Consider the following 26,133-nt stretch of genomic DNA (forward strand, 5'->3'; position numbering starts at 1 on the left):
TCAGAGCCTTAACTACACATTTGTTTTTATCTTGAGACATTGTTTGTATTTTTTCTCAGAATAACCCATTTATTAATATGTGCATAGGCAACTACACTTTGTCAAGTACTCTGTTTAAATATTCTGTCCTCAGGAAATCTGCTCTAACTTTCTTGTCTGTGGTTGCAAACAAATCCCTGCTAAGGCATACATAACCCATTTCTCCAGGGAATTTCTTCCTACACTTTCTCAAGTAACTATTTTATTTACAGCTGTAATCACACACCAAGTTTCTGCTTCATTTCTTTTATGTTATGATTTTGCTTCTTGGTTTTCTGGGAAAGCAGAAATAATGTTAAAAAAATAGTGTTATCACCCTTCCTTTTTCTATTTTATTTGTTTCTATACTATTCCACTGTATTCCTACTACCACTGAGGGATTCTCACTACTTACACCATGTTATATCCCTATGATTGTGGTATCTCATTTACCCTCACCTATAAATGCAGTGTGTAACCCAATTTTATGTCTCTGTCACCACCAGTTGAGCCAACCCAATGTTCAAAATTAGTAGGTTATAACATCCTGTCAGAATTAAATATTACTTTTTCATATTCTTCTTTAGCTATAACTATTTCTCTTTTATTTGTGTCAAGAATCCTGGAGAACCTTGTGTGATCTGATGATTTGAAAATTGATTTTCCATGCAAATTTATAATAATAAGAATGATCGGGTTTGATCATTTTTCATCAAGCCAACCGAAATACTTGTGACAAAGGTTATAGATGGTTACTATTCTGAAAAAGGCCATGATCAACTTTCATTTCTCATATTTAGTGCTTTTTAATATAATCTATAGATTCAAAAATTGAAAGACCTCAGTTTATAATATCTAAGGTTATATCTTTGATTTGATGTCCAACATGCTACCAAATATTTTAGAATCTGAATTAGTTGGTTCCAGGATGAGAATTGTCAACATATCAGTAGGTATAACATGTCCAGAATATCAGTTCACTTCTTTTTCAAGGATCTAGTCAGGAAATCTATCATCAGAGGGAAATGTGAACCATGAAGTCAAGGGCAGACTTATCGTTTCTTCAAACATTTTGCTTCATAGAAATGACGAATTAAGGATGAAGAAGTTACACACTCCATGTGCTATAATATCTTTCTTTATGTCAGTTCTCACTTATGAGTACATACAAATTTATCTCTCTAAAGCAATTCATCAACAAGTTTTAATATCCAGTGAACACACATGTGTAATTGATAGGCAAATACATTCTCAGTGTATTCCAGTTTTCCATGCTTTATATGAGTGTGTCTCATTTGTGTCTCTCTAAAATCTATTTTAAGGATGGCATTTTCACTTTAAAAATCACTTCCTACACTGCAACCCAAATCTAAGGAACTTGTCTCTCATCTTTATTTGAGAATCCTCCATCTCTATATTATATTTTCAGTTTCCCTTTTCATTTCCTATAAGCCTTCCTGGAATGAATAACACCCCTAGCTTTTTATTATCACATCCCTATTTTGATAGGAATGGATATAATACAAGAAGCACTTCACAATAGACTACTGGCAATGGTTGAGAGAAAGCCCGAACTGACCTACTCTGGTGACAGGATGGCCAAAACACCCTAACTGTCATGCTAGAAATCTCATCCAATGACTGATGGAAGCCGATGCAAAAATCCACAGCCAGGCCCCAGGTGGAGCTCCAGGAGTCCAGTTGGCGAGAAAGAGGAGGGATTGTATGAGCGAGAATTGTTGAGACCAAGATTGGTAAAAGCACAGGGACGGATAGCCAAACTAATGGAAACACATGAACTATGAACCAGTAGCTGAGGAGCCCCCAACTGGATCAGACCCTCTGGATAAGCGAGACAGTTGATTAGCTTGAAGTGTTTGGGAGGCACCCAGGCAGTGGGACCCGGACAGACCTGTCCTTAACTAAGGTGCATGAGTTGGCTGTTTGAAACCTGGGGCCTATGCACAGACACTTTGCCCAGACTGGGAGGAGGGGACTGGACCTGCCTGGACTGAATCTACCAGGTTGAACTGAATCCCCAGCGGAGTCTTTGCCCTGGAGGAGATGGGTATGGGGGCTGGGCTGGGGGGAAGGAGGGGTTGGGTGGGGTGGGGAGGGGTGGGGTGGGGAGGGGTGGGGTGGGTGGGAGGGGCAAGGACAAGGGAATCTGTGGCTGATATGTAAAATTAAATTAAATTATAAAATAAAAAAAATAAATTAAAAAGAAGCACTTAAGAAACATTTGTTAATAAGTAATAGACCATACCCTATTTCAAAAGTATATGCAGTAGATGTCCCCATTTACCAATTTCTTTGTCACCACTCATTAAAACCCACTGATTTTGATGAGAAGATTTCACTTTTCATGGAAGTGGAGGGATGCACCTTGTTCTTTCCCAAACTTATTTCAAAGATATATTTTTGACATCAAAAACTTGTCAGACCACAAGTTTGTTAAGTGTAGAATCTTTAAATTGTTCCTGTTATTTTTAATCTATCCCTCAAAGATCCTGTGTTGTTATTGCATTTGTCTAGCACAAATTTTTTAAACACATTGCCTGAACAAAAATAATTCTGCTGAGTAAAGTCACATTGAATAGTGTTTTTATGAAGACTTTTCAGCTCACCTTTACTTATGAGACAAAATAATAATTATAGCTAAGAAAAAGACACAAAAACTACAAAAGTATATACTCAGGAAAGTCACTTTTTGACAAGTGTATACTAATGACTCATCTTGTCCACTTAAAGTAATGATTTATATTTTTGTGCTCCAAGCCATTTGAACCCCCATATTCATAGTTTTACTTATTAACATTAAGTACTCCTACAAACTATGCTATAAATAAATCAATACATTAAGATTAGCTATCTACTGAGACTCTGAATTCTTCTAGGAGAGACTTTGATCATGCTTGCTAATTTAAAAGTGTCATTTGAGGACAAATACATGATCTCTGAATACTTCTTTCAAGTGTTAATTTAATCACACAACCCAGAATTAGGAAGCTGAGCCCATGAGGTCCACTGTTGAGACTGGAAATCAAAACAGTGTACGACAATGAAATAAGACTGCAGAGTTCTTAATGAGTCTTATTGAGGATGTAGATAAGAAGACATCAACAAAAACATGTAAATCATTCCCTTTCCCCTGCTCTATAACTAGACTTGGCCTTCTACAGAGAATACCTCTTGTCAATTTTTGTAGGATAATGTAAAACCTTCTCTCTTTTTTCATTGTTATGTGGTATATCTGTTTAATACTTCCCTTTCCCTAATGGTGGCTTCTGTAATGCCTCGTTTTATTTAAACTCTCCAGGAATAATTATTTTTTAAAGTTATTCTCCTTCAGTTAATTGATTATATGTTATGATTCCAGTTATAAACTTCTTCTCTGTTCCAGTTCATCATGAAATCCATGTTCTCACACATACTAATTTCCTTTAACTATGCCTGTTTAAAGGAAGCTCAGGGTTGACTATTCTTAACAACTCCCAAAGAAGGCTATCTCTGCTATGTGCCAGTGCAGTGGAGGTGAAGATCACAGTGTAGCCTTATCCACATAACACCTGACTCTCAATGACCCTACAGTTTCATCCCTCCTTCCACTCACCTGTAGCCAGAAAAATGTGTAGGTCCTCTGTGCTTCTTGGGGCTGCTGATCACCTGATTTACAGCTGTGCTAGTGAATTGTTTTTCTGGCTCTGACCTACAGCCCCCATGCAGTCGTGGGAAAGCCAGAAAATTCCTACTTATTAAGATAAACATTACCTTTTCATGAAGTAAGAGAACTTCAAATAATCCTTCCTTAGATAGTCTCCATTATACTGCAAGAATCACTTACAGTGGCCTTCAATCTCAAGATCACTTACTCTCTTAAAATAATATAATGCTTTATATGAAGTTTCTTTTGCTTATTTCTGAGTGTGGCTTTATCATATGATTGGACTTTGGAATCTAGCACAGAGCATGAGTGACATTTAATATACTAAATGTTGTTATGTGACCAAGCAATATTCAAGCTTGCTTTTGTCATTATTACCACTTATTTTCATAAACTCCTTTCTTATGAGTGGTAGATATTTGATTTCTTTAGTATTTTGACCTGCTTTCCAATTAATCAAACTCATGTTTCTACTAATCCTTTCTAACATCCTGTATTTTTCCTGCACTTAAGTAAAAACATTTAGGAAAATCCTGTCTTTTATTTCATTTATGATGTTAATTCCTATTGATCCCAGTAGTTCTTGAATAGTCAAAGATATTAAAACATAAATCCTTTCCATAATTGATACTAAAAGTCACAGACTTTTAGATTATGCAATCAGTAGATTTTATCCTTTTGCATTGAAGCTATTTGAGAAGGAATTTAAAAGTTCATTAAACAAAATTCTCTTCTGTTGATGCCCCAATGATTTTTCATATATAGTCGAATTTGTGAAATTACTTGGCAAAGTAAAACATTTAACATCTGTCATATTTTAATCAAATAAGTCATCCTTTTTTTATATTGTAAGAATTTGCAGAATGTACACATTTGAGTCACTTGATGGTGGTAAGTTTCACTGGGAATAAGTTATAATTTTTATCTTTCATACTGTAATAAATACCACTAAATAGTTCAAAGCTTTTGACAGTTACGGAGAATAGAAAAATAGAGTTCCATTTAAGCTTTTAAGGTAAAATTATCTATATTGTATGAACTCATGAATTATTCAAGATGAAATTATAATTTCTAATGCTGCCAACATATATATTTTTAAGCATCCTATGTCGTACCTTACCTAGCTAAAGCATGGTGTTCAGCATTCTAGGGGTTATAAAACTCCCTCAGATCTCTTCTTTCAACAAAAAATTACTGTGGAAAGAATAGTGACCTTGCAAAAGTGAACAGTTTTGAGAACAAACGAAGTATAAAAATTTAAAGGACAAAAAGATTATTTAAAGATTAAAATAAAGTTTATTGGTATAATATTTATAAACTTTGGGTAGCATTACTCTCTAGCTCAAATAGTTAAATATAAGTTTTTCTGTAGGTAATGGTTTCAGTGCAAATTGGATACATGATAATTGTAGGCAAATTTCAAACTATTCAATCAGAATATAAAGAGTAATGAAAAAATCGTTTCTTTCCTTAGTTATGGCATATTATCTTTGAATTAAATACACGTTATACTCCAGTGTGCCTTTTAAAAGATTGCTTGATGTTTGCTACAAAATACTACATTGTACGACTGTAGCAGGAATCTTAAAGAGCCTTATTAATAAAATCAAACCTGGAGCCAAGTATTGGGGTGAACACTGGAAGGTCAGAGAGACAGAACAAGCCACAGCTAACCTCACCTGGCCAATTTCTCAGCTGATCTTGTTTCCTCAAACTGGAAGCCTTTGTGTCCTCATATCCGAATGGCTCTCAGCTGAACTGTGCTGCTCAAAACCTAAAAACTTAACCAGCCAAATGCTTCTAGTTTCTGGTCCTCACGTCTTATATACCTTTCTGCTTTCTATCATCACTCCCTGGGATTAAAGGCATGAGTCACCATGCTTGGCTGTATCTTTGAACAGATGGATTTCTGCCTCTGGAGTGCTAGGATTAAAGGCAAGTGCTACCACTGCCTATCCTCTATGTTTAATATTGTGGCTGTTCTGTCTCTGACCCCAGATAAATTTATTAGGGTGCACAGTATTTTGGGGAACACAATACCACCTCACATGACATTAGAATATGAAATTGGAAAATAAGAAGCATAAGTTGTGTTTGTCTTTTTTTTGTACTTTAAGCCCCTGCATATAATATTCTTAGTGATACTTTCTCAAGAAATACTTATTGAAATATAAATGATTTTATGAGCATAAGTATTGCATATATATATATATATATATATATATATATATATATATATCAAGATGAGATCAAAATCTGCTTTGCCAAGTGGTTTCCTCGTGTTCTGATATGTTTGAAATCTCTTGCCATGTTTCTGATGGTTAATTTTAATTATAAAGTTAGCACAATCTTTATAACACTTGTAACACCAGTCTTAAAAACAACAACAACAACAACAACAAAAACAACTCAGTGCCAGCTATTGGGGGTAAATTCTGAAAGGTCAGAGAGACAAAACAAGCCACAGCTAACCTCACCTTGCCAACTTCTCAGCCAACCCTGTTTCCTTAAACAGATCCGAATGGATCTCAGCTGAACTGCTGCTAAAAGCCTAAAAGCTTAAAAGCCTCTAGTTCCTGGTCCTCACACCTTATATACCTTTCTGCTTCCTGCTATCACTTCCTAGGATTAAAGGTGTGTGTCACCATGCCTGGCTGTTTCCAGTGTAGCCTTGAATTTAGAGTTCCGGTTAGCATCTCTGCCTCTCAAGTGATAGGATTAAAGGTGTGTGTGACAACATTTTCTGGCCTCTATGTCTATCTAGTGGCTGTTCTGTTCTCTGACACCAGATAAGTTAACTAGGGTGTACAACATATTGGGGGACACAAATATCACCACAAATATAATCTCTTTCTTGGCAAGAGATTCTCAAATAAGGATTATCTTATCAAGTTAACATACAAGCATATCTCTCAGAGACTGTATTGGTTTTGTTAAGACTGTGTTGATTATGGTGGGAAGCTGCCCACTGTGGGCAGCACCATTCAGCACCTTAAACAGAGGATCCTAGACTCTCTAAGTGTAGAAAAAAAGAGCTAAGAGAAAGAAAACAAACATACTTTCATTTTCTGTTTTATATTATGGATGTGGTTTGATTGGCTGTTTCATGTTCATATTGTTCTGATTTAATTGTTATGATGGACTGTAACCTAAAATTGTGAGCTAAAATAAGTCCTCTTGAAAGACCCCCTGATGGCAGTCTTCCCTCAGGAGAGACCCTCGCCCAAGGATCACACCGAAACCACGAATCAGATGCAAACAGCAAGAGGCTTTATTCAGGAACACGGGTACCCGGGGCGACACAGTCTCTCAAGAAGCTCAAGGGACTGGCGCGCCCACGGGCTGGAGCAGAGGGTTTTTATAGGGTCGGGCAGCCGAAGCTCGGGCAAGAAGCCTGGTTACAGGGTTTTGATTGGATGATGCAAATGAGGCCAGTTCTGATTGGATGATTCAAATGAGGCCAGGTTCAAACCCAGGTCAGCTCGTGGTTTCTCCCCGAGCTCGCCACACCTAGCTCTTGTCTAGGGTACAGGGTGTTTTTCTGACCTTTTAGTTCCTCGCTCTGGGGCCAGGTGGCTAACCACGAATGTTCTGTTTATCCCATGTCCGTTAACTGAACTCCTCAGTACCTCTCAGGCTTTATTCAAAAACAGCTGAGCTAAGCTATGTTAGGCGGGGAGGCTGGGGGTCTTTCACTCTCTGTTGCTTGTAAGGGTATTTTATCATAGCAACAGAAATAAAACTGGAACAATGCCAGTATACTCAACTAATTTGCTTAAATACCTCCAGGGTATCTAGTTTTACTAAATTTTTTTTATCTAGAATCCAAAAGATTATGTTGGAATTTGTCTATAAGTGTCTTCTAATAAATACAATTGAACAGCTTTATGAATATGTTTTTGCAGCATTTTGAATCTGTTATCTAAAAATGTACATGCATGTCACATTTTTATAAGGTATGGGCTAATCCTGTTTGAAGAGGTTGATATTTTAGGTTTATATTCCTAAAACTACTATGAAAAATAGGTGATATATAAAACTTATATTATAAATTTGTGTAATAAAATACAGAGAGATGCTGAAATTCATCATTTAATGCTGTTACTAATTTTTAAATATTTTGTCTTCTGTAATGGTGATATAGTACATGAGAAAACTAATACTAGATTTCTCGTAATTGCAGACCACAGGCTGAGCTTCCACAAATAGAAGTGACAGAATTTATCACCTCTTATCTGAAAAGTTTGAGGTATAAATATTCAAATGGAGAAAGATTTTATTTGCATTTTTTTCCTCATTAGTTTACATGATAATGATACTGAGGCACTCCTGTTTGGCAAACACTTTGGCACATGTCAAGCTATTTAGAACAGGCATGGTTTCTGAACTTAAAAAAAAAAAAAAAAAAACAATGGTTGTTCCTGATGGGCCTGCAAATAGTTTTCACAAATATATGACTTTTCAGGAATTGCATAATTTAAATGAAGGGTACATTGAGAACTCTTTTTAGCCTATTAATTTTATATCAGGAGAAAAGATCATAGTCAGACATCTTTAAGAAAAATATCACCATGAGGAATAGGTAAACTGAAAGAAGATATGAACATTTACATAGGTATGATTCAAGCAAAGAAAAATGGATTATGAAATTTGGGGAATTTGTCTAAGGACCTACAACTGATACATTATGTCTAGGGCATTAAACAAACTGGTGATATGACATTAATTTTATTTCTAATATTTTAGAAATATGAACTTATTTTCTATTAGACAGGACATTATCTTGCCATCTCTTGATATATTCAAATATTTGCAAAGAATTAATCTATTTATAATCCCTTTGCTCAGTGAGAGGGTTGTATGGAAATTTCACTTTAAGTAGTACTTGAATCCTCAAAGTTTTTTTTTTTTTTTAATAATTTCAATTTGTTCTTCTTTTGTTGTATGATATTTTGTTTGTGTTCTGACAAAACCTGCCTGGAGATCAGAGAAGAAGAGCAACAGTCACTAGAAACTTCTTACCTCTACAAATCCTCAGGCCAAATGGGGGCTAGATCCTGTCTTTACTCGCCTTATATTTCTGTTTCCACCTCCCTAGTGCTGTGATTAAAGGTGTGCACCACCACTGCCCCCGCTCTGTTTCTCTTTTAGACTGATTCAACCTGGTATAGCCCAGGATGGCCTTAAATTCCTGATCTTCCTGCTTCCTCTTCCCAAGTGCTAAGATTAAAGATGTGTGCCACCTCTGCCTAGCCTCTTTGGTTAACTAGTAGCTGGCTCCACCCTCTGATCTCTAGGCAAGCTTTATTTGTCAGAACACAAACAAAATATCACACAGAATTCTCTCATACAATGCATGCCAAACTCAGATTCCCTTCCCTCCACTCCTCCAAGTTCCCACTTCATCTCCCTTCTTCCCCAGATCTATTCCTCCTTTGTTTCCCTTCATAAAAGGAGCATGCTTTCCAGGGATATTGACTGACTATGGCATAATAAGACTAGGCAAAACCCTCATATCAGGGCAAGGCCAGGCAACCCAGGAGGAGGAAAGAGTCCCAAGAGCAGGTGAAAGAATCAAAGATACCCAACTCCCGCTCTTAGGAGTCCTACAAAAACACAAAACTATTTAGTTCTATAGCTCATTTCTTAATTGGACTGTTGGACATTTTGATGTCTAATTTCTTGAGTTCCTTATATATTCTGGATATCAGTCCACTGTCAGATGTGGGGTTGGTGAAGACCTTTTCCCATTCTGTAGGCTGTCGCTTTGCCTTGTTGACCATATCCTTTGCTCTACAAAAGCTTCTCAGTTTCAAGAGGTCCCATTGATTGATTGTTTCTCTCAGTGTCTGTGCTACTGGTGTTATATTTAGGAAGTGATCTCCTATGCCAATGCATTCAAGACTACTTCCTACTTTCTCTTCTAGCAGGTTCAGAATAGCTGGATTTATGTTGAGGTCTTTGATCCACTTGGACTTAAGTTTTGTGCATGGTGATAGATATGGATCTATTTGCAGCCTTCTACATGTTGATACCCAGTTATGCCAGCACCATTTGTTGAAAATGCTTTCTTTTTTCCATTGTGCACTTTTGGCTTCTTTGTCAAAAATTATATGTTCATAGGTGTGTGGATTAATGTCAGGATCTTCAATTCGATTCCATTGGTCCATATGTTGGTTTTTATGCCAGTACCAAGCTGTTTTTATTACTGTAGCTCTATAGTAGAGCTTGAAGTCAGGGATCGTGATGCCTCCAGAGGTTGTGTTATTGTACAGGATTCTTTTGGCTATCCTGGGTTTATTGTTTTTCCATATGTAGTTGAGTATTATTCTTTCACCCAATGACGGAGAAATGGAAGAGATCTACATGAACAGCCTGGACATGAGTGGGAGTAATGAAGGTCGAGGGTCAAGGGAAAGAGAGCTTGGGGGAGCAGGAGATCCCAGGTGGATCAACAACAGAGAGGGAGAACAAGAAATAGGAGACCATGGTAAATGAAGACCACATGAGAATAGGAAGAAGCAAAGTGCTAGAGAGGCCCACAGAAATCCACAAAGACACCCCCACAACAGACTGCTAGCAATGGTCAAGAGACAGCCCAAACTGACCTACTCTGGTGATGGGATGGCCAAACACCCTAATTGTCGTGCTAGAAACCTCATCCAATGACTGAGGGATCTGGATGCAGAGATCCATGGCTAGGCCCCAGGTGGAGCTCTGGGAGTCCAATTAGCGAGAAAGAGGAGGGTTTATATGAGTGAGAATTGTTGAGACCAAGGTTGGATAAAAGCACAGGGACAAATAGCCAAACGAATGGAAACACATGAACTATGAACCAATGGCTGAGGGGTCACCAACTGGATTAGGCCCTCTGAATGGGTGAGACAGTTGATTGGCTTGATCTGTTTGTGAGGCATCCAGGCAATGGGACTGGGTCCTGTGCTCAGTGCATGAGTTGGCTATTTGAAACCTGGGGCCTATGCAGGGTCACTTGGCTCAGCCTGGGAGGAGGGTACTGGACCTGCCTGGACTGAGTCTACCAGGTTGATCTCAGTCCTCGGGGGAGGCTTTGCCCTGGAGGAGGTGGGAATGGGGGGTGGGCTGGGGGGAAGGTGAGGGGGGCGGGAGGAGGGAGAACAAGGGAATCCGTGGCTGATATGTAGAACTGAATTGTATTGCAAAATAAAAAAAACAAAAACAAAACAAAACAAAACAAAAAAACCCCACAAAACTAACAAACATAACATGTATTCACAGGGACTAGAACAATCTCAAAAGACTCCATTTAAATACTTACAACCTGTTTAGAAAAGTCAACTTAAATTATTTGGCAAAGACATAGAGCTAAGGCTGATGTAAGTTAACATTTGTTTACAATTTATAAATCATGAATATATAACTTTACAGTTCAACAAGATGCACAAAGTTCATAAAACATATACACAAGGTTGACAGAAAGCAGAAAACCGAATAATAGTTTGTTACCTAAATTTAAGGGCTGTGAACTCACAGGGTGTGAAAAAATTATATTAGTGCTTATATAAACTTGAAATAAATATCATTGTGGATTTAAAAACTCTCCATTTAACAAATCATTATATGTCATAATTGAATTCATACAGTAAGGTTATATAATATTAATATGATAAAATATATTTCTCTCCTTTTCCATGTATAGTCTTTGGTCAAGACATCTGAAAAAGCCAACAAAGAGTATGTAAAATTATGTACATATTTTCTGTGTAGAACAGAATTTACACACAGACTCCTAATCTTCTATGACATAATCCCTATATCACTCTGACATTAGAATTATTATTATATTAAAAAGAGTGATTTATATTGGGTATATGTCCAAAATTCTTCTCTAAGGCTAGTGATCATTTCATAAAACAGAGAGTATCAGTTGTGAGAATCCTCCAAACTAAAATTTTCAGGCTTTGGTGTGTAACCTAGTAATTGACCAGGGTGATTATATCAGTTGGAAATATGATTTGATTTTCTGCAAAAATTATATGTACCAGTGCACACATTTATCCTCAACAGTTATTTAGAAAATAAATGAAAAAATGCAATACTTTTTACTGTTTTGTAGAAGACTGAGTGAGAAGAAATGACTGGAGAAAAATAGTTCAAAATATTTGGTTTGTGTTTGAAATTTTCAGGTGTTTAGTTTTTGCATGCTGTGTGTTAACATCCTATAATTTTCCATCAAGTTTTACTTAATTTATGTTGAAACCTTATAATTTACCTTCTGAAGTGGTTTATGTTCAGGAGGATAGCTGTACCCTTTTCAATCACAAAGAGACTTCATTTCAATATAGATTTTATGAAACTTATCCTGCTTGTCTTTTAGGGAATATAAAACATAGTTAGAACAAAGTCTGTATATAAATTAGTTGCAGGAGACTTCCACTTTTTGTTTTTTTTTTACTCTTTACTCTTTTTTTTTTTTTTTGGCGGGGGGGAGGCCTGTCACCTAGCTCCCAAATAAATACACATATAGTCATATTTTCCCTTATAAATGCCCGGCCTTTAGCTTGGCTTGTTCTTGCCAGATTTTCTTAACTTTAAATTATCCCATCTAGCTTTTGCCTCTGGGCTTTTTCCTTTTCTTACTTCTGGATATCTTATTTTCACTCTTATTCTTTGGCTGGTTGTGCGGCCTATAACTCCAGATACAGGAGAATGCAACACCTCTGCCTATTCTAGACACCAGAGATACACAGAGATACAGAGACACACAGAAACAAACACAATTAACAATCAATAAACCTCAAAAGACAATAAAAATATTATATATTTTCAATACTTTAAAGTTTATATTTTCTTTAAAAAGGCAAAGTTCCTTAACTGTGAATTCATGCAAAATAAAAGTAAAAATTACATTTATTCCTAATTCTGTAAGGAAGAATTAGTGTGGATTTATAATCAGATCAAAGAAAAACTAATGTCAGCATGTAGAGATAATTTTCCCAACATCAGAAACTCACTCATCTTTGGGTATTCAGATTCTTTGAGCAGTCCAACATCTCCAGCTTTGCTGTTCAGAGTTCACAAAGCTTTGTGTCTTGTGTTCTCATGCTGTCTCTGTACAATGCCACTTTCCTTGATGATCCTGGCATCTCCAATATAATAGAATAGTCACTGTCGATAAGTTTGTACCATCACCAATGGCTTCTTCTGCCTTCATATCAGGGATACTGACTCTGCTAAATGGTGCTAAACCTTGACTACTTGTCAAGACTCCTAAAATCTTGAAGCTTTCATGCTACCAAAATCAGAACCACAGAGAAGAGTGTTGTACATTTCCAAGTTCTGCTTATAGCTCCAAATGGAACACTTCCCTCCTATCCCCAGAGACACACCTTTTTTGTGTGTTGACGCTATGAAAATACTTTTCAGAAGATTGAGCGTTCCTGACACAGATCTCTTATTAGTCTCAGGTGACCAACATTTATTATCCCAGTGAAGCACAGAAGGTTTCACTTCTACAGTTACTTTACTCAAATACATCACACAAATGGACCACACACTCTCAACCTGAGGATAGTGACCCCCTTTGGAGGTTGAATGACCATTTCACAGGGGTCAACTAAGAAAATCAGAAAACACAGATATTTACCTTACAATTCGTAAGAGTAACAAAAAGTTATGGAGTTGCAACAAGGATCATTTTATGCTTGGGGATCACCACAACAGGATGGTCACAGCATTAGGAAGGTTTAAAACCACTGTAGAGAGGTTTTGAGGGATTTCCAAACTTTGCTCTGAAGTTTGAGAATCTAGACTTCCATCATCTGCATTTCTTTCAGTACTCTTCTTTTTTCCTTCAAACTTTTGTTGATTCTTTCCAGACTTCACATCATTCATCCTGATCCCCCCATCTTCCTGCCTCCCCATCAACTCCCCTGAATCTGCCCTTGTAACCTCCTCCTATAACGAAACTAAATTCAAATTAAAAACCAAAAACCAAATAAAGCAAGTTTACAGAACAAAACAAAGCAAAACAAAAAACAAAACAGCAAAAACCCCAAACAAAGCAAAACAAACAAACCAATAAATAAATGAATAATTAAGAACAAAAAATTAGTAATTAAAAAAAAGAAAACTAGAGAAGAATCTCATGGAAGATGTAGTGCAAATGTTCATTGCCATGAGTCGTTGGTCTGGTTTGAGGCCTCTGGCTTCTGCTACACCATTGATAATGGACTCTTACTGAAAATCCTCTTGGATAGCTTCTTGTTTTCCTGTGTTGTAGAGATCTGCAGCTTTGGATTTGTAGTCTTGTCCCCTACATGCATGCCAAGAGTTCATAGATGAGGTGGGGTTTGGGGTGGGCCAACTCATAGCCCCTATTCTGGGCCTGAGTAGTAGCTGGGCTATTCAACCTGCCTCCTTTCCCCCATCGTCACCACCCAGGTAAGCTCTCCTGCACTGCCTTGGCCAGCCCACACAACACAGCATACAACAAGGAACAGGGCCAGTTCTCCTGCTTTCAGGCCCTTGGGTCTAGCTCATCCACGCTCACCCCACCATGGCCAGCTCCACTGTCTTGCCTAGAGAAGGTGCAGGGCCCTCTCTCTCGATTGCTGAAGGGTGCATAGGTGTGGGGTTAGCTCTCTTACTCTCCCATCCAGAGTTAGTTCTAGTGTGCTTCTTATCTTCCAAGCTCTCACAGAACAATCAGTTAAGCTCTAAATATTCTTTGTCCTTTACAGCTCAAAGTTCCAAACACTTTCATAATCATCTTCTCAAAAAGAGTATGGTCACATCTATCACAATAAGCTGATTTGTTGTGATACTACTAAAACTAAAATTTTTCTTGTTTGGTTGTTGTTGCACTATGACCACAAGCTACCTGAGGATAAAATGATTTACTGAATTGTGCAAGTTACCGTATGCCATTAAGCGAAGGCAGAGCTCAATCAGGAGTCCTCCGGCTGAAAATAAGGGAGAGACTGTGGAGGACAACTGCTTACTGGCTTGTTCTCAGGATCACAGTCAGTTACCTTTGCATACAATCCAGGACCACCCACAGTTGGCTAGCTCCCCGTATCATTTATGAATTAAAAAATACACTAAATGCATGTCCACATCTCAATCTGATGGAGGTAGTTCCTCAGATGAAATTCTCTCTTCTCAGATTTGCCAACTTGGCAGTCAGCATTAGTTATCACAAATTTCAACCTCATCCTTATTCTTTGTACAGACTAAGCTTTCCTATAACCATGATTAGAAGATTATTTCTAAATTTATTCCTTTTAAGTAGAAGGCTTTTTTAAAACCTTTTTCTATTTATGAGAATTTAAATAAAATCTATAAACTATTGAATCAATGACACTATAAGAATATTTTTATAAAAAGAGTATGCTCACATTTACAATTTCTGATGAAAAGTTGGTTATCAGGAAAGGGGGTTTGTATGGCCATAGCAATCACAATAACAAGTAACTTTATGATTTGCAATTGGAATATATTTCTAGATTGCACTTACAAGTTAAGATAATTAGACTGAATGAAGTTTTTAATGTATATGAGTCATTGAATTACTTGGATACATGAATGGAAAAGGAGTCCCATCACTACTCAATGACAGCAATTATTTGTTGGGGATGTCTTTCTGTATGCTGTGAATGTGTGTTACTCTGATTTGGTTGATAAATAAAATGCTGATTGGCCAGTAGCCAGGCAGGAAGTATAGTATAAGCAGGATAAGCAGAGAGAAGAATTCTGGGAACGGGAAGGCTGAGTCAGGAGTCACCAGCCAGACACAGAGGAAGCAAGATGTGAAGGCAGAACTTAGAAAAGGTACTAAGCCAAGTGGCTAAACATAAATAAAAATTATGGGTTAGTTTAAATGTAAGAGTTAGTCAGTGGTAGGCCTGAGCTATGAGCTGAACAGTTTTAATTAATATAAGCTTCTGAGTGATTATTTTATAAGTGGCTGTGGGGTCCATGGGGCTGGGCAGGACCAGAGAAAACTTTAGCTATAATTAATATATTTGCTTACCTTAGAATTTCTGAAGAATTATTCATGCATAGAAATACCTTTAATTAAAAATAGCTGAAATGTTTATCAATAATATGACTTCTCCACCCAACAAAACCTTTTGAGTATATATTTGAGTGTGTATTTATATGGATATGCCACTCGATTATTTTATGGTTATAGAAACAATAATAACACACTTGTTTAACCATAGAAATTCAATTTCTAGCAGACCTGAATGACAAAATCAGTATCATTAGACAATTGTCCATGTATCAGAAATTTGTCTTTCCTCAGAAGGCTTTGTCAGTCTGGTAATAACTGGTTTTCCTCGGCTAGTGTTTACACTGATCTACTCTCTACCTCCGTGGCCATATTGACTTTCAAATGTCTCTGTCACATCTTCTTCGTCTACTAATTGTATACTTATCCATGATAATCTTCCAATCTCTAAAATCCTCCTTTTAAACCATAAAATCACATTTCTGATTGATAGTGAAGGGGCCCTTATGTCCCAAGTTATTCATTCTTCAGTCAGTTTTAGTCATGGATGGTGAAAGATTTTTTTGTGCCATTTAAAATTTCTAATTGAGGTAGCTCATGAAATTTAAGATGTGCTAATCCATCATATTTCTACTTCTTCAGAAGAGCTTGGTGCTCTTGACATTATGGCAGTGAAGGGACGTACAAAACAGGAAATTTCAAGAAAGTCAATGATCTCAGCCTGTGCCAGTCACAGGCAGATGCAAGAGTACAGTGCTCTTCTACCTGAGACACCAGTAAGCACAGCGAGAGAAAATGGGTGGTGAAGCACTGATTTCATTTGTACTGACTTTGAGGAAAAACAGCTTATACCCTGCAGTACACACAAATGCCAGAATATGCAGCCAATACTTTCCTTCCAGTCAAAACATTCCAGCTCTTCGGATAATTTAAGTTTTTGAGAAGTTTCTACAATACTCATTAAGTTAATAAGATAAATATTTTTATTTCATGTGTCAAAGTTTTTGTAGGGAACAAGAATAAAATATTAGATGTAAAGAAATCAACAGCCTACTTCATTTTTTTAAAAAGGAAATCCTATTCTCAATTTTTTCTTAGTAACATTTAAGTGTCAAGAAATTTTTGTAGCACATTGGAGGCAGAGGTTTAAAGTGTAACAACAACAGAACAAAAGAAGCTAATTTGGTTGAAATAATTATTTTATGGATATGCTTTCCACATCGATAATTTTTTTTAATCCAAAAGAACAAAGTATTACCATTTTTATTTTTTTTATTTTTATTTTTGCCCACACTTGTTTTTATTTTTTTATTTTATTTTTTATTTTTTTGCAATACAATTCAGTTCTACATATCAGCCACGGATTCCCTTGTTCTCCCCTCTCCCGCCCCCCTCACCATCACCCCAGCCCACCCCAGATTCCCACCTCCTCCAGGGCAAAGCCTTCCCCGCGGTCTGAGATCAACCTGGTAGACTCAGTCCAGGTAGGTCCAGTCCCCTCCTCCCAGGCCGAGCCAAGGGACCCTGCATAGGCCCCAGGTTTCAAACAGCCAACTCATGGAATGAGCACAGGACCCGGTCCACTGCCTGGATGCCTCCCAAACACATCAGGCCAATCAACTGTCTCACCCACTCAGAGGGCCTGATCCAGTTGGTGACCCCTCAGCCATTGGTTCATAGTTCATGTGTTTCCATTCGTTTGGCTATTTGTCCCTGTGCTTTATCCAACCTTGGTCTCAACAATTCTCGCTCATATAAACCCTCCTCTTTCTCACTAATTGGACTCCCAGAGATCCACCCGGGGCCTAGCCATGGATCTCTGCATCCAGATCCCTCAGTAGTTGGATGAGGTTTCTAGCACAACAATTAAGGTGTTTGGCCATCCCATCACTAGAGTAGGTCAGTTCGGGCTGTATCTCGATCATTGCCAGCAGTCTGTTGCTGGCCTCAAACTTACAGAGTTCCACCTGGCTCTGCCTCCTGAGTGCTGGGATTAAAGGTGTGCGCCACCGCCGCCCTGATAAAATTTTTAAAATAACGATAAAATAAAAACAACTACAACAATGTCCAGTCTGCTATACTGATTATCTGTTAATTCCTCTGACTTGAAGTATGCAAAGATTTTACTTAAGAATGATGATAAGGAAAATAGCACAAGAGGTCTTTTGAAGAGATGGTTGCTTTGCCTGGAGGCAGGTTTATAACAAATGCTTCATTGAACATTTGTCATTCTCCCAAAAAGCAGCACCGTTTTTATGTTTTAAAATAAATAAAAACAACTTTCCCAGAAAATACATAACTGAAAGAAGTCCCATCAATTTTTCTTCTTAATATTGAAAGGTAACTAGTGAACCACTGCTATTATTAGAAACTCATATATCCCTACAAGAAGCCTCGCTGTTATACAGGAGAATTTTTGTAAGAGTTGAAGTTCAGGCTGAATATGTTCTACTTCACTTGCATTCACAATCGTTCCATACGAATTACAAGGTCAGTTTTTTTTCATGTCTATTTGAGTTATCTTAGAAAACACTACAATTGTTGCTTTTTGGCTCACTTTCTTTTTATAAGAGAGGAAGATTTGTCTTGGCGTATGGATTGAGAGACAGAATCTATCATGAAAGGAAGAGTGTGACAACATGTGACATTACAATAGCAGAAACATGTGACTAGACTCACTTCCTCTTGGCTCAGAAAGACCATAAATACCGAGAGGCTAAGAACTGGGTTAGGCTATGAACCTCAGATCTAGATGCTCCGGTGGCCAACTTACTCCAGCTAGGTCCCCCTTCCTAAAGGCACAACTTCCTGAACAGCATCACTATCTAGGGACAAAGCACTCAACATGTAAGAATTTGGAAACATTTCATATTCAAAACATAGCATTCATGACCATCAATAAAGCAAAATTATTTCATTCTCTCAAGATTAACCAGTTTTAACAATTTCATTAATGCTTAGGATTCAGAGGCTCTTCTGTGATTGAAGAAAATCTTTTATTTTTATTGAAAATAGATTCTTCTCTCATATACTATATTCCAACCACAGTTTCCACTCCCTTCACTACTCCTATATTTGCCCCCATCTTCCCTCTCCCACAGATCCACTCCTCTTCTATTTCCTTTTCAAAATAGTGTAAGCCTCCAAAAGACGACAACCAAAGAGGAAAAAACAAGATACAATAAGCAGGAGAAAGCCCTCATATTGAGACAGGACAAGGTAACTCAAATGGAGGAAGAGTCTTAAAAGTAGTCAAAGGAGTCAGAGATGCACCCATCCCCACTGTTAGGAGTCCCACAAAAGATCTCAAGCTAAACAACCGAATTATATAAACAGAGGACCTGGTACAGATCCATGCAGGCTCAGTGTTTGCCATTTTAGTCTCTGCGAGCTCATGTGTGCTCTTCTTAGTTGACTTGGTAGGCCATGTCCTTCCTGTTGTCTTCCTTCCTCTCATACTCCTACAGTCTTTCCTCTGCCCCTTCCTTGGCATTCCCTGATCTCCAAGGTGAGTAACCTGATGGAGACCTCCAATTTAGACTTTCTCTCCACACAATCCAAGGCTGTGGATTTTGAAATCCATTCCCATCTGCTGCCAGAGGAAGTCTCTTTGATACACTTAGACAAAGGTAGCAATCTATGAGTGTAGCAGAGTATCATTAGGAATCATTTCATTGATTTTTTTGTTTTTTGGAGATCATTTGTGTTTGGTTCTACCCTAGATTTCTGGGCTATCCATTGTATAGTTTCTGGCCATCCAAGTTGTGCCAGGCATTGGCTCCATCTTGAGGAGTGGACCTCATGTTAAGTAAGACATTGATTGGCCACTCCCACAGGTTTTGCTTCAGCATTGTCCAGGCACATCTTACAGGGAGGGACAGATCGCACTTCGAGGGTTTTGAGGCTGGATTGGTGTGCAAGTTTGTTTTCCGGTAGCCTGCAGAATTCTCTCACCAAAGAGACTAGAATGTAGGAGTGAAGGCTCCAAGCCTGCATCAGCTCAACCTCATTGAGCTGAGTGGAAGTTGTCCTCAGCAATGGTGCTCCACTGTCAGTTTTCAGAGTGGACCTTCTGTCGTAGGATCAGTCTGGGTTGTTTAGAGATCTCCACAGGATCATCTCCTGAACCAACACCTCAAACAACTGTGAAAATGGGAATGGTTAAAATGAACCACCTATGAATTGAATACTGAAAGAGTTGTCCAAATCGTTCATAAGAAATGGCCTTTTCATTGGTACATATTGTTTTTAATTAGCTAAGAAATCAAAGTGCACAATAATAGTACCTTCCATTAAGTTAAATAATAGTTGTATATAAAATTGTATCAGAATATTTTAATGATTTGTTATCAATAAAATATCAAATAGAGTTGATAGATGATAGTTGTTGAAGATCTATGTCCCTTTTCCTTCTGACCTGAAATTTTTACTCATAATATTAGTAATAATCTATCAGGCTGAAACCAAAATTAAATATACTTTTTATATAATTTTCATAATATTTTCACACATTAGTTACTGACAAGATCAACATAACTTTCTGTAGCTATTTAGAGCTTATTGATCACAACGTTCCACAATAAGTTGCTTGTAAAAATAAATTTTATTATATCAATTCATGTTAATTTTACTAAGCGGACCCATCAGAATGAACTAATTAAAATGGTTATCAAATATTTAGAATAAAGTATATTTTTACTTTTTTTTCAAAGTAAGGACTTACTCTGCTTATATATAAAGGTTTACATTGGTTCAAATTATAGCACTTAGCTGATAAACAAAATTTCATTAGTCAGAGAATTCTATATGAGTGAGAACATGCCAGATTTCTTTGTCTATGTGCAAACTCTAGAGACAATACTCTCAGTCACTTGACAGATGAGTTTTTAAGTGAATCTGTTTGAGCAACACTAAATTTAGAATAACACCATAGTAAGATAATTCAGTATTGCATTTCTAAATAATATATTTTTGCTGTCTGTGTTAGCATTTTCCAATACATTGTACCAAAACTATAGATAGAAATGAGTTAGTGACTAAAATAAGCTATTAAATATTGTAGCTATATTTTCTGTGTCTTGTTTTTTTTTAAGTTTGGTAAAAATGACTTCTTAAAATGAATGGGAATGAAAGGTAGAGAAAATATAGCTGGATCACGGAGAAATGAAAAGTCCACTCAATAGTAATATTGTTCTTAAACAAATTAGAGCAATATCACGTTCACTCAGTATTTACTCAAATATCTCATAAATTGTAGAAAATATTCACAAAGAGTAACACATCATTTTAGTCAAAGTAATGGTGTTTTATTGATTCATATTTTACTGGACCAGTATAGCAGACAAAAGTGCAGCAAAAATTATAATATTGTACTACCTTTCAAATAAAATTTGTGCAACATTTTAAAATTTGTGTCTCAGATAACTTTCTCTATACTTTAATATAAATTCATCTGTTACTATAAAGTTACTATGCTATTATACGAATATAATGTAAACCACATTATATATTTGGCAAATTTGATTTAATGATGGTCCATGTTATTTTGTTTCATATTGCCAAATGTAGACTAATAACTTACCTTCATCAATAATGGAAACAAAAAATGTCATCAGGACAATTAAAAATTTTGTCACTTTGTAACACTTTCCTCAAAAATTAAGTTTAAGTTTATGAATTTTTAACTTTGAACAAACTAGTTTTTCAACTTGTGAAAATATTTGCCACAAGCAGAATTTTACTAAAGAAAATTTGAAGCTCATACTCCTGACGTAAGATGCAAATATAAAACAGAGATATTGAGGGAATGAAATGCAATTGAAACTTGCAAACATTTTATATAGAAACTATTCCAAAAGAATATAGCAGCTATCACAGTTAAATAGTTTCACTTTTTTAGATAAATAAAATGGCATATTATTATATTTTGAATTTATTTTGTGTTTTTAGCCATTGCAAGAATTCATTTATTAGTTTATTTAGTTATGTGGAGAATATGGAAAACATAATTTTTTTTAATTCACCGATTTATTTAGCAGTAAGGAAATGCCAGTAGGTATATTTGACAGTTCCTCTTTTCCAGTAGTTACAGATTATTTGTTGTCATCTCTAGGAAAGGATTGTGCTGGTTTGCTATCTATCTAACTATCTATCTATCTATCTATCTATCTATCTATCTATCTATCTATCTGTCTATCTATCATCTATTTATTTATCTATCATCTATCTATCTATCTATCTATCTATCTATCTATCTATCTATCTATCTATCTATCATCTATCCATCCATATCTCTCTATATATAATTACATTCTTCTCTTAGTTTAAGGGCTGGTGAGAAAATACTTTTTTCTAGTTAAGATTTTTTTTTAAAAGCTCACGTAGAAATTAATCATAGATTGTATTGTTACCAGAGATCTCCCTTTACTTTTGCAAGACTAAAATAATCATTGCTTAATTAATAAATTAGCAAAATTAACAAACTCTCTAGAAACATATTAGTTAAGAGAATATGTTAAGCATCCAGGTACAGGAACCGAGGGCAGCCATCAGCTGCATAATGACATGTGAGACCTGCAGATGATGTAAAAGGGCTATGTGTAGCCACTTAATGAGACTGCCAAGGCCCCAGCTGCTGCTGTGGGAAATGGAGGTTCCCAGCTCAGCATCTGGGTCACGATTTGCCATATGAGGAGGAAAATGACAAAGAAGCTTATTATGGCAGGGCAAATGGCAACTTTGCTTCATTGCAGTCACCTTTAAAAGGTGATATTCAAAAGGCTAGTTGCTACCATGGTGAGAAAAGCCACAAATGAAATGATATCAGGGCTTCAGAATATTCCAGTAGATCAAAACTCAGAACTAATTAAAATACTCTTGTCACTTAATTTTCAAAACATTCAGTCTTGTTTCGTCTTGAATACAGGGATGTGTGTATGGGAAATTGTAAAGTTAAAGCTATATGTAGCTCTAAAGCAAATGTGTTCATAGTGCTTAAATTTATTATTATCATGCTCACTATCAAATAAATGTAAACTCACTGCTATGCTATGGTCTTGTTTTTTGCTTTTATCACCAAAAATCTAAATTGGAGATGCCAAAAATCCTAGATCTTGTTTTGATTTAATACTTATATTAAGTTTTCTGAACTTCTGTGATATTTGATATTTTGTGATTTTAATATTTTGCTTGTTTGTTTATGTGTATGGGTGTTTTGTCTACCTGTATGGTGCCATGGAGGCCAGGAAAGGTTGAGGGATTTCCTGGCATTGGAATTCCAGCTTGTGAACAACATCATACCTAGGTCACCTAGAAGAGCAGCCAGTATTCTTACCTGCTGAGCCATCTCTTCAGACTCCTCATGTTTTACGTCTTAAAAGGAAAATGATTATATTCTTATTCCTCAAAAACTAAATATCAGGGATATGGAAATGGTTGTAAAACTTGTATCTGATTGGAAAATCTTATAATGATAGATTTTTACAGTGATTTTAGACAGCAGGTTCATTAATATGTGCCCACCAGAACATGCACTTAATTATCTAGAAACCAGCTCTCTTATTTTTAATGAAGTGAATGGCAAACTAGAATTCATGATTAATTAACCTTAGTATAGTGTTGTCTCCTTAAACTTAAAAGTTGCTTGGTATTAGATGATACCATAATTGTTAATTATTCAAGTTATTCCTTTACAAAGCTTATTCCATAATATTTAATATTCCATAATATATAAAATCTTCCACCTTTACTGGAATGCAGTTAATGAATAAAACATACATGTTTTTAAAGTACAATGTGATAATTTGAGAATCATATGCAAATAATACAATGTACACATTAGTCAACAGCCCGTGATAATGTATCATATTATATTTTCAATATTTGATGATGTTAGATCTTTAGCATATATATGTATATATTCATATATCTATATCTACATCTCTATATATACACACTTTGCTTTAAAAGTCTTTTATTCAGGAACCTCCATACTTATTTCCATAGTAACTGCACCAATATGGTAGGGATAACTAACACTTGAGACCTTTGAAAGAGCCATATGGAAACTTAGTACTGTACAAACCTCCTAGTGTGTGTGTGTGTGTGTGTGTGTGTGTGTGTGTGTGTGTGTGTGTGTGTATTACCCTATACTGGAAGCAATGCCTCTAACAGAAACCATAGGCTATTCAAATAAGAAGCCCAATGCCAGATGTAGATTACCTCATTTGAGTTGTTGGTCATTTGAGTCCCATTGGCCACCCCAAACATTATGAGATATTTTTATTGGTTTTGATTAACTTCCAGAACTTTTTGGTAAGACAAAAATTATGAAGATATGGAGTAGGGTCCTTGCTGTTGTTCCCTTTGGGGGTGGGGGTCAAGTAGGCACAGAGTCAAACCACACAGACTCCAGGAGAATGTCTAAACAACAAGCTCAGTTTATTTAGGAAGAGGCAAGCCTTATATACCCTCTACCCAACCCTGGGGGGAGGTCTGATGAATATGCATCTACTGGTGAGACATGGCTGTCTCTCATTGGTCCAGGTCATCTCCAGATCATGTTTCAGCTGCTGTTGCTAAGACCATCAGGCAGACCCAGGCTGGCTCTCAGAAAGTATCTTTTTTACTTGTTTGGGCTGGCTGGCCCTCAAGCCCATTAGGGATGCACATATTTTTATTAATTAATTTTTTCATTTATTTTACATATTGACTGCAGTTTCCCCTCCCTCCTCTTCTCTGGTTCCCTCCCTCCACCTCCCTCCTACCCCCTCAACCCACTTGTCCTCTGTTTCTGTTCAGAAAGGGGCAGGCCTCCCATGGGTGTTAACAAAGCATGGCATATCAAGTTGAGGTAAGACTAAGCTCCTCCCTTTGTATTAAGGTTGGGACAATCCAGTATGGGAAATATGTTTCCCAAACCAGCTCAAGCATTAGGTACAGGCCTTTATCCCACAGCTATAAGTCCCACAAATAGACCAAGCTACATAACTGCCACTTGTATGTCCCATGCAGGCTCCCTAGCTGTCTGTCCAGAGTCTGTGAGCTTCTATGAGACCAGGTTAATTGTTTCTGTGGGTTCCTTTGCCATGGCTTAACTCATAGAACAGATAGAAACAAAGAAAATGCCACAATAGAAGCTTCATTCATGTTGGCTAGTTTTCATAGTGCTGGAAGACTCTATCATGCTACTTGAAAACTGAACAGTCTTACCCAAATATTCTATCTTCAAGCTACAAAAGCCGTTTGTCTAGCAGGATGTTCCAACTGGTGTAACAGAGGCATGACTGGGAGAGACCAATCACTTTCTGATTAGCTTCTAAACCTCACACAATACAGAACTAAAATTTAATACCATGATGTGGTCTATATCACATGGCTGGCTAGGTCAATGCCTTAGGGAAGAATGCAATACAATTATTCTGCTAGACAGATAAAATAATTTATTGCCTCTAAGTTTTTATCTTTATATCCATAGACTACTGCATGTCTCAAACCTCTTCAAATATGTTTCTCTTTAAGTAGGTGGCAGTTTATACAATGATACACAACCAGAAGACATTTCATGAGTATGAGACTGTGGAGTGCTCAGCCCTAAGAAGCGCATCACTTTCACAATGTATTCACCAAAATTGAAGTATTATTGCAGAAGGAGAGATGGAAAGATTGTAACAACAAGATCGTAAGAGCCAGGGAAGATGGTGAACACCATGAAAACAAGATCTTGATGTAACACAAATTCTAATAGGTGTTTTAATAATAATAATAATAATAATAATAATAATAATAATAATAATAATAACTCGGTACCAGATATTGGGGTAAAAACTAAAAGATCAGAGAGACAAAGGAACAAGCTATAGACACCTCTTACTTCTAGGACTCCTCAGTCTAAAAGATCCTCTGCCAAAAGAGCCTTTAGTTCCTGTCTCCTCACACCTTATATACCTTTCTCCACCCAGCCATTACAGGCATATGTGCTTCCCAAGTATTGGGATGAAAGGTGTGTGCTACTACTCTCTGGCTCTAGGAGAAACCTCCTAGACTGAGTCAATCTCATGTAGTCCAGGGTGGCTTTGAACTCAGAGATTCACAATGATCTCTGCCTCCTGAGTCCTAGGATTAAAGGCCTGTTCCACCACGGTCTGGCCTTTATGTTTAATCTAGTGGCTTATTCTGTTCTCTGATCTTCAGGCAAATTTTATTAGGGTACACAATATATACCATGTTTTCTTAAAATAGCAAGACCAATATATATATGAACTCACAGAGACTGTAGAATGATGTGTGTCAGGGGAAAAAAATGTATATATATATGTGTGCATGTATCTCTCTCTATATATACATATATATGTATACAATAATTATATAAAAATATAAAAATGCCTAAAAAAGTAATAAAATATATTTATACTTCACGTACTTTGTATACATATTATGACTTCTGAATTTTTATTTT

This window comes from Peromyscus eremicus, chromosome 20, assembly GCF_949786415.1.
Source record: "Peromyscus eremicus chromosome 20, PerEre_H2_v1, whole genome shotgun sequence".
NCBI lineage: Eukaryota > Metazoa > Chordata > Mammalia > Rodentia > Cricetidae > Peromyscus > Peromyscus eremicus.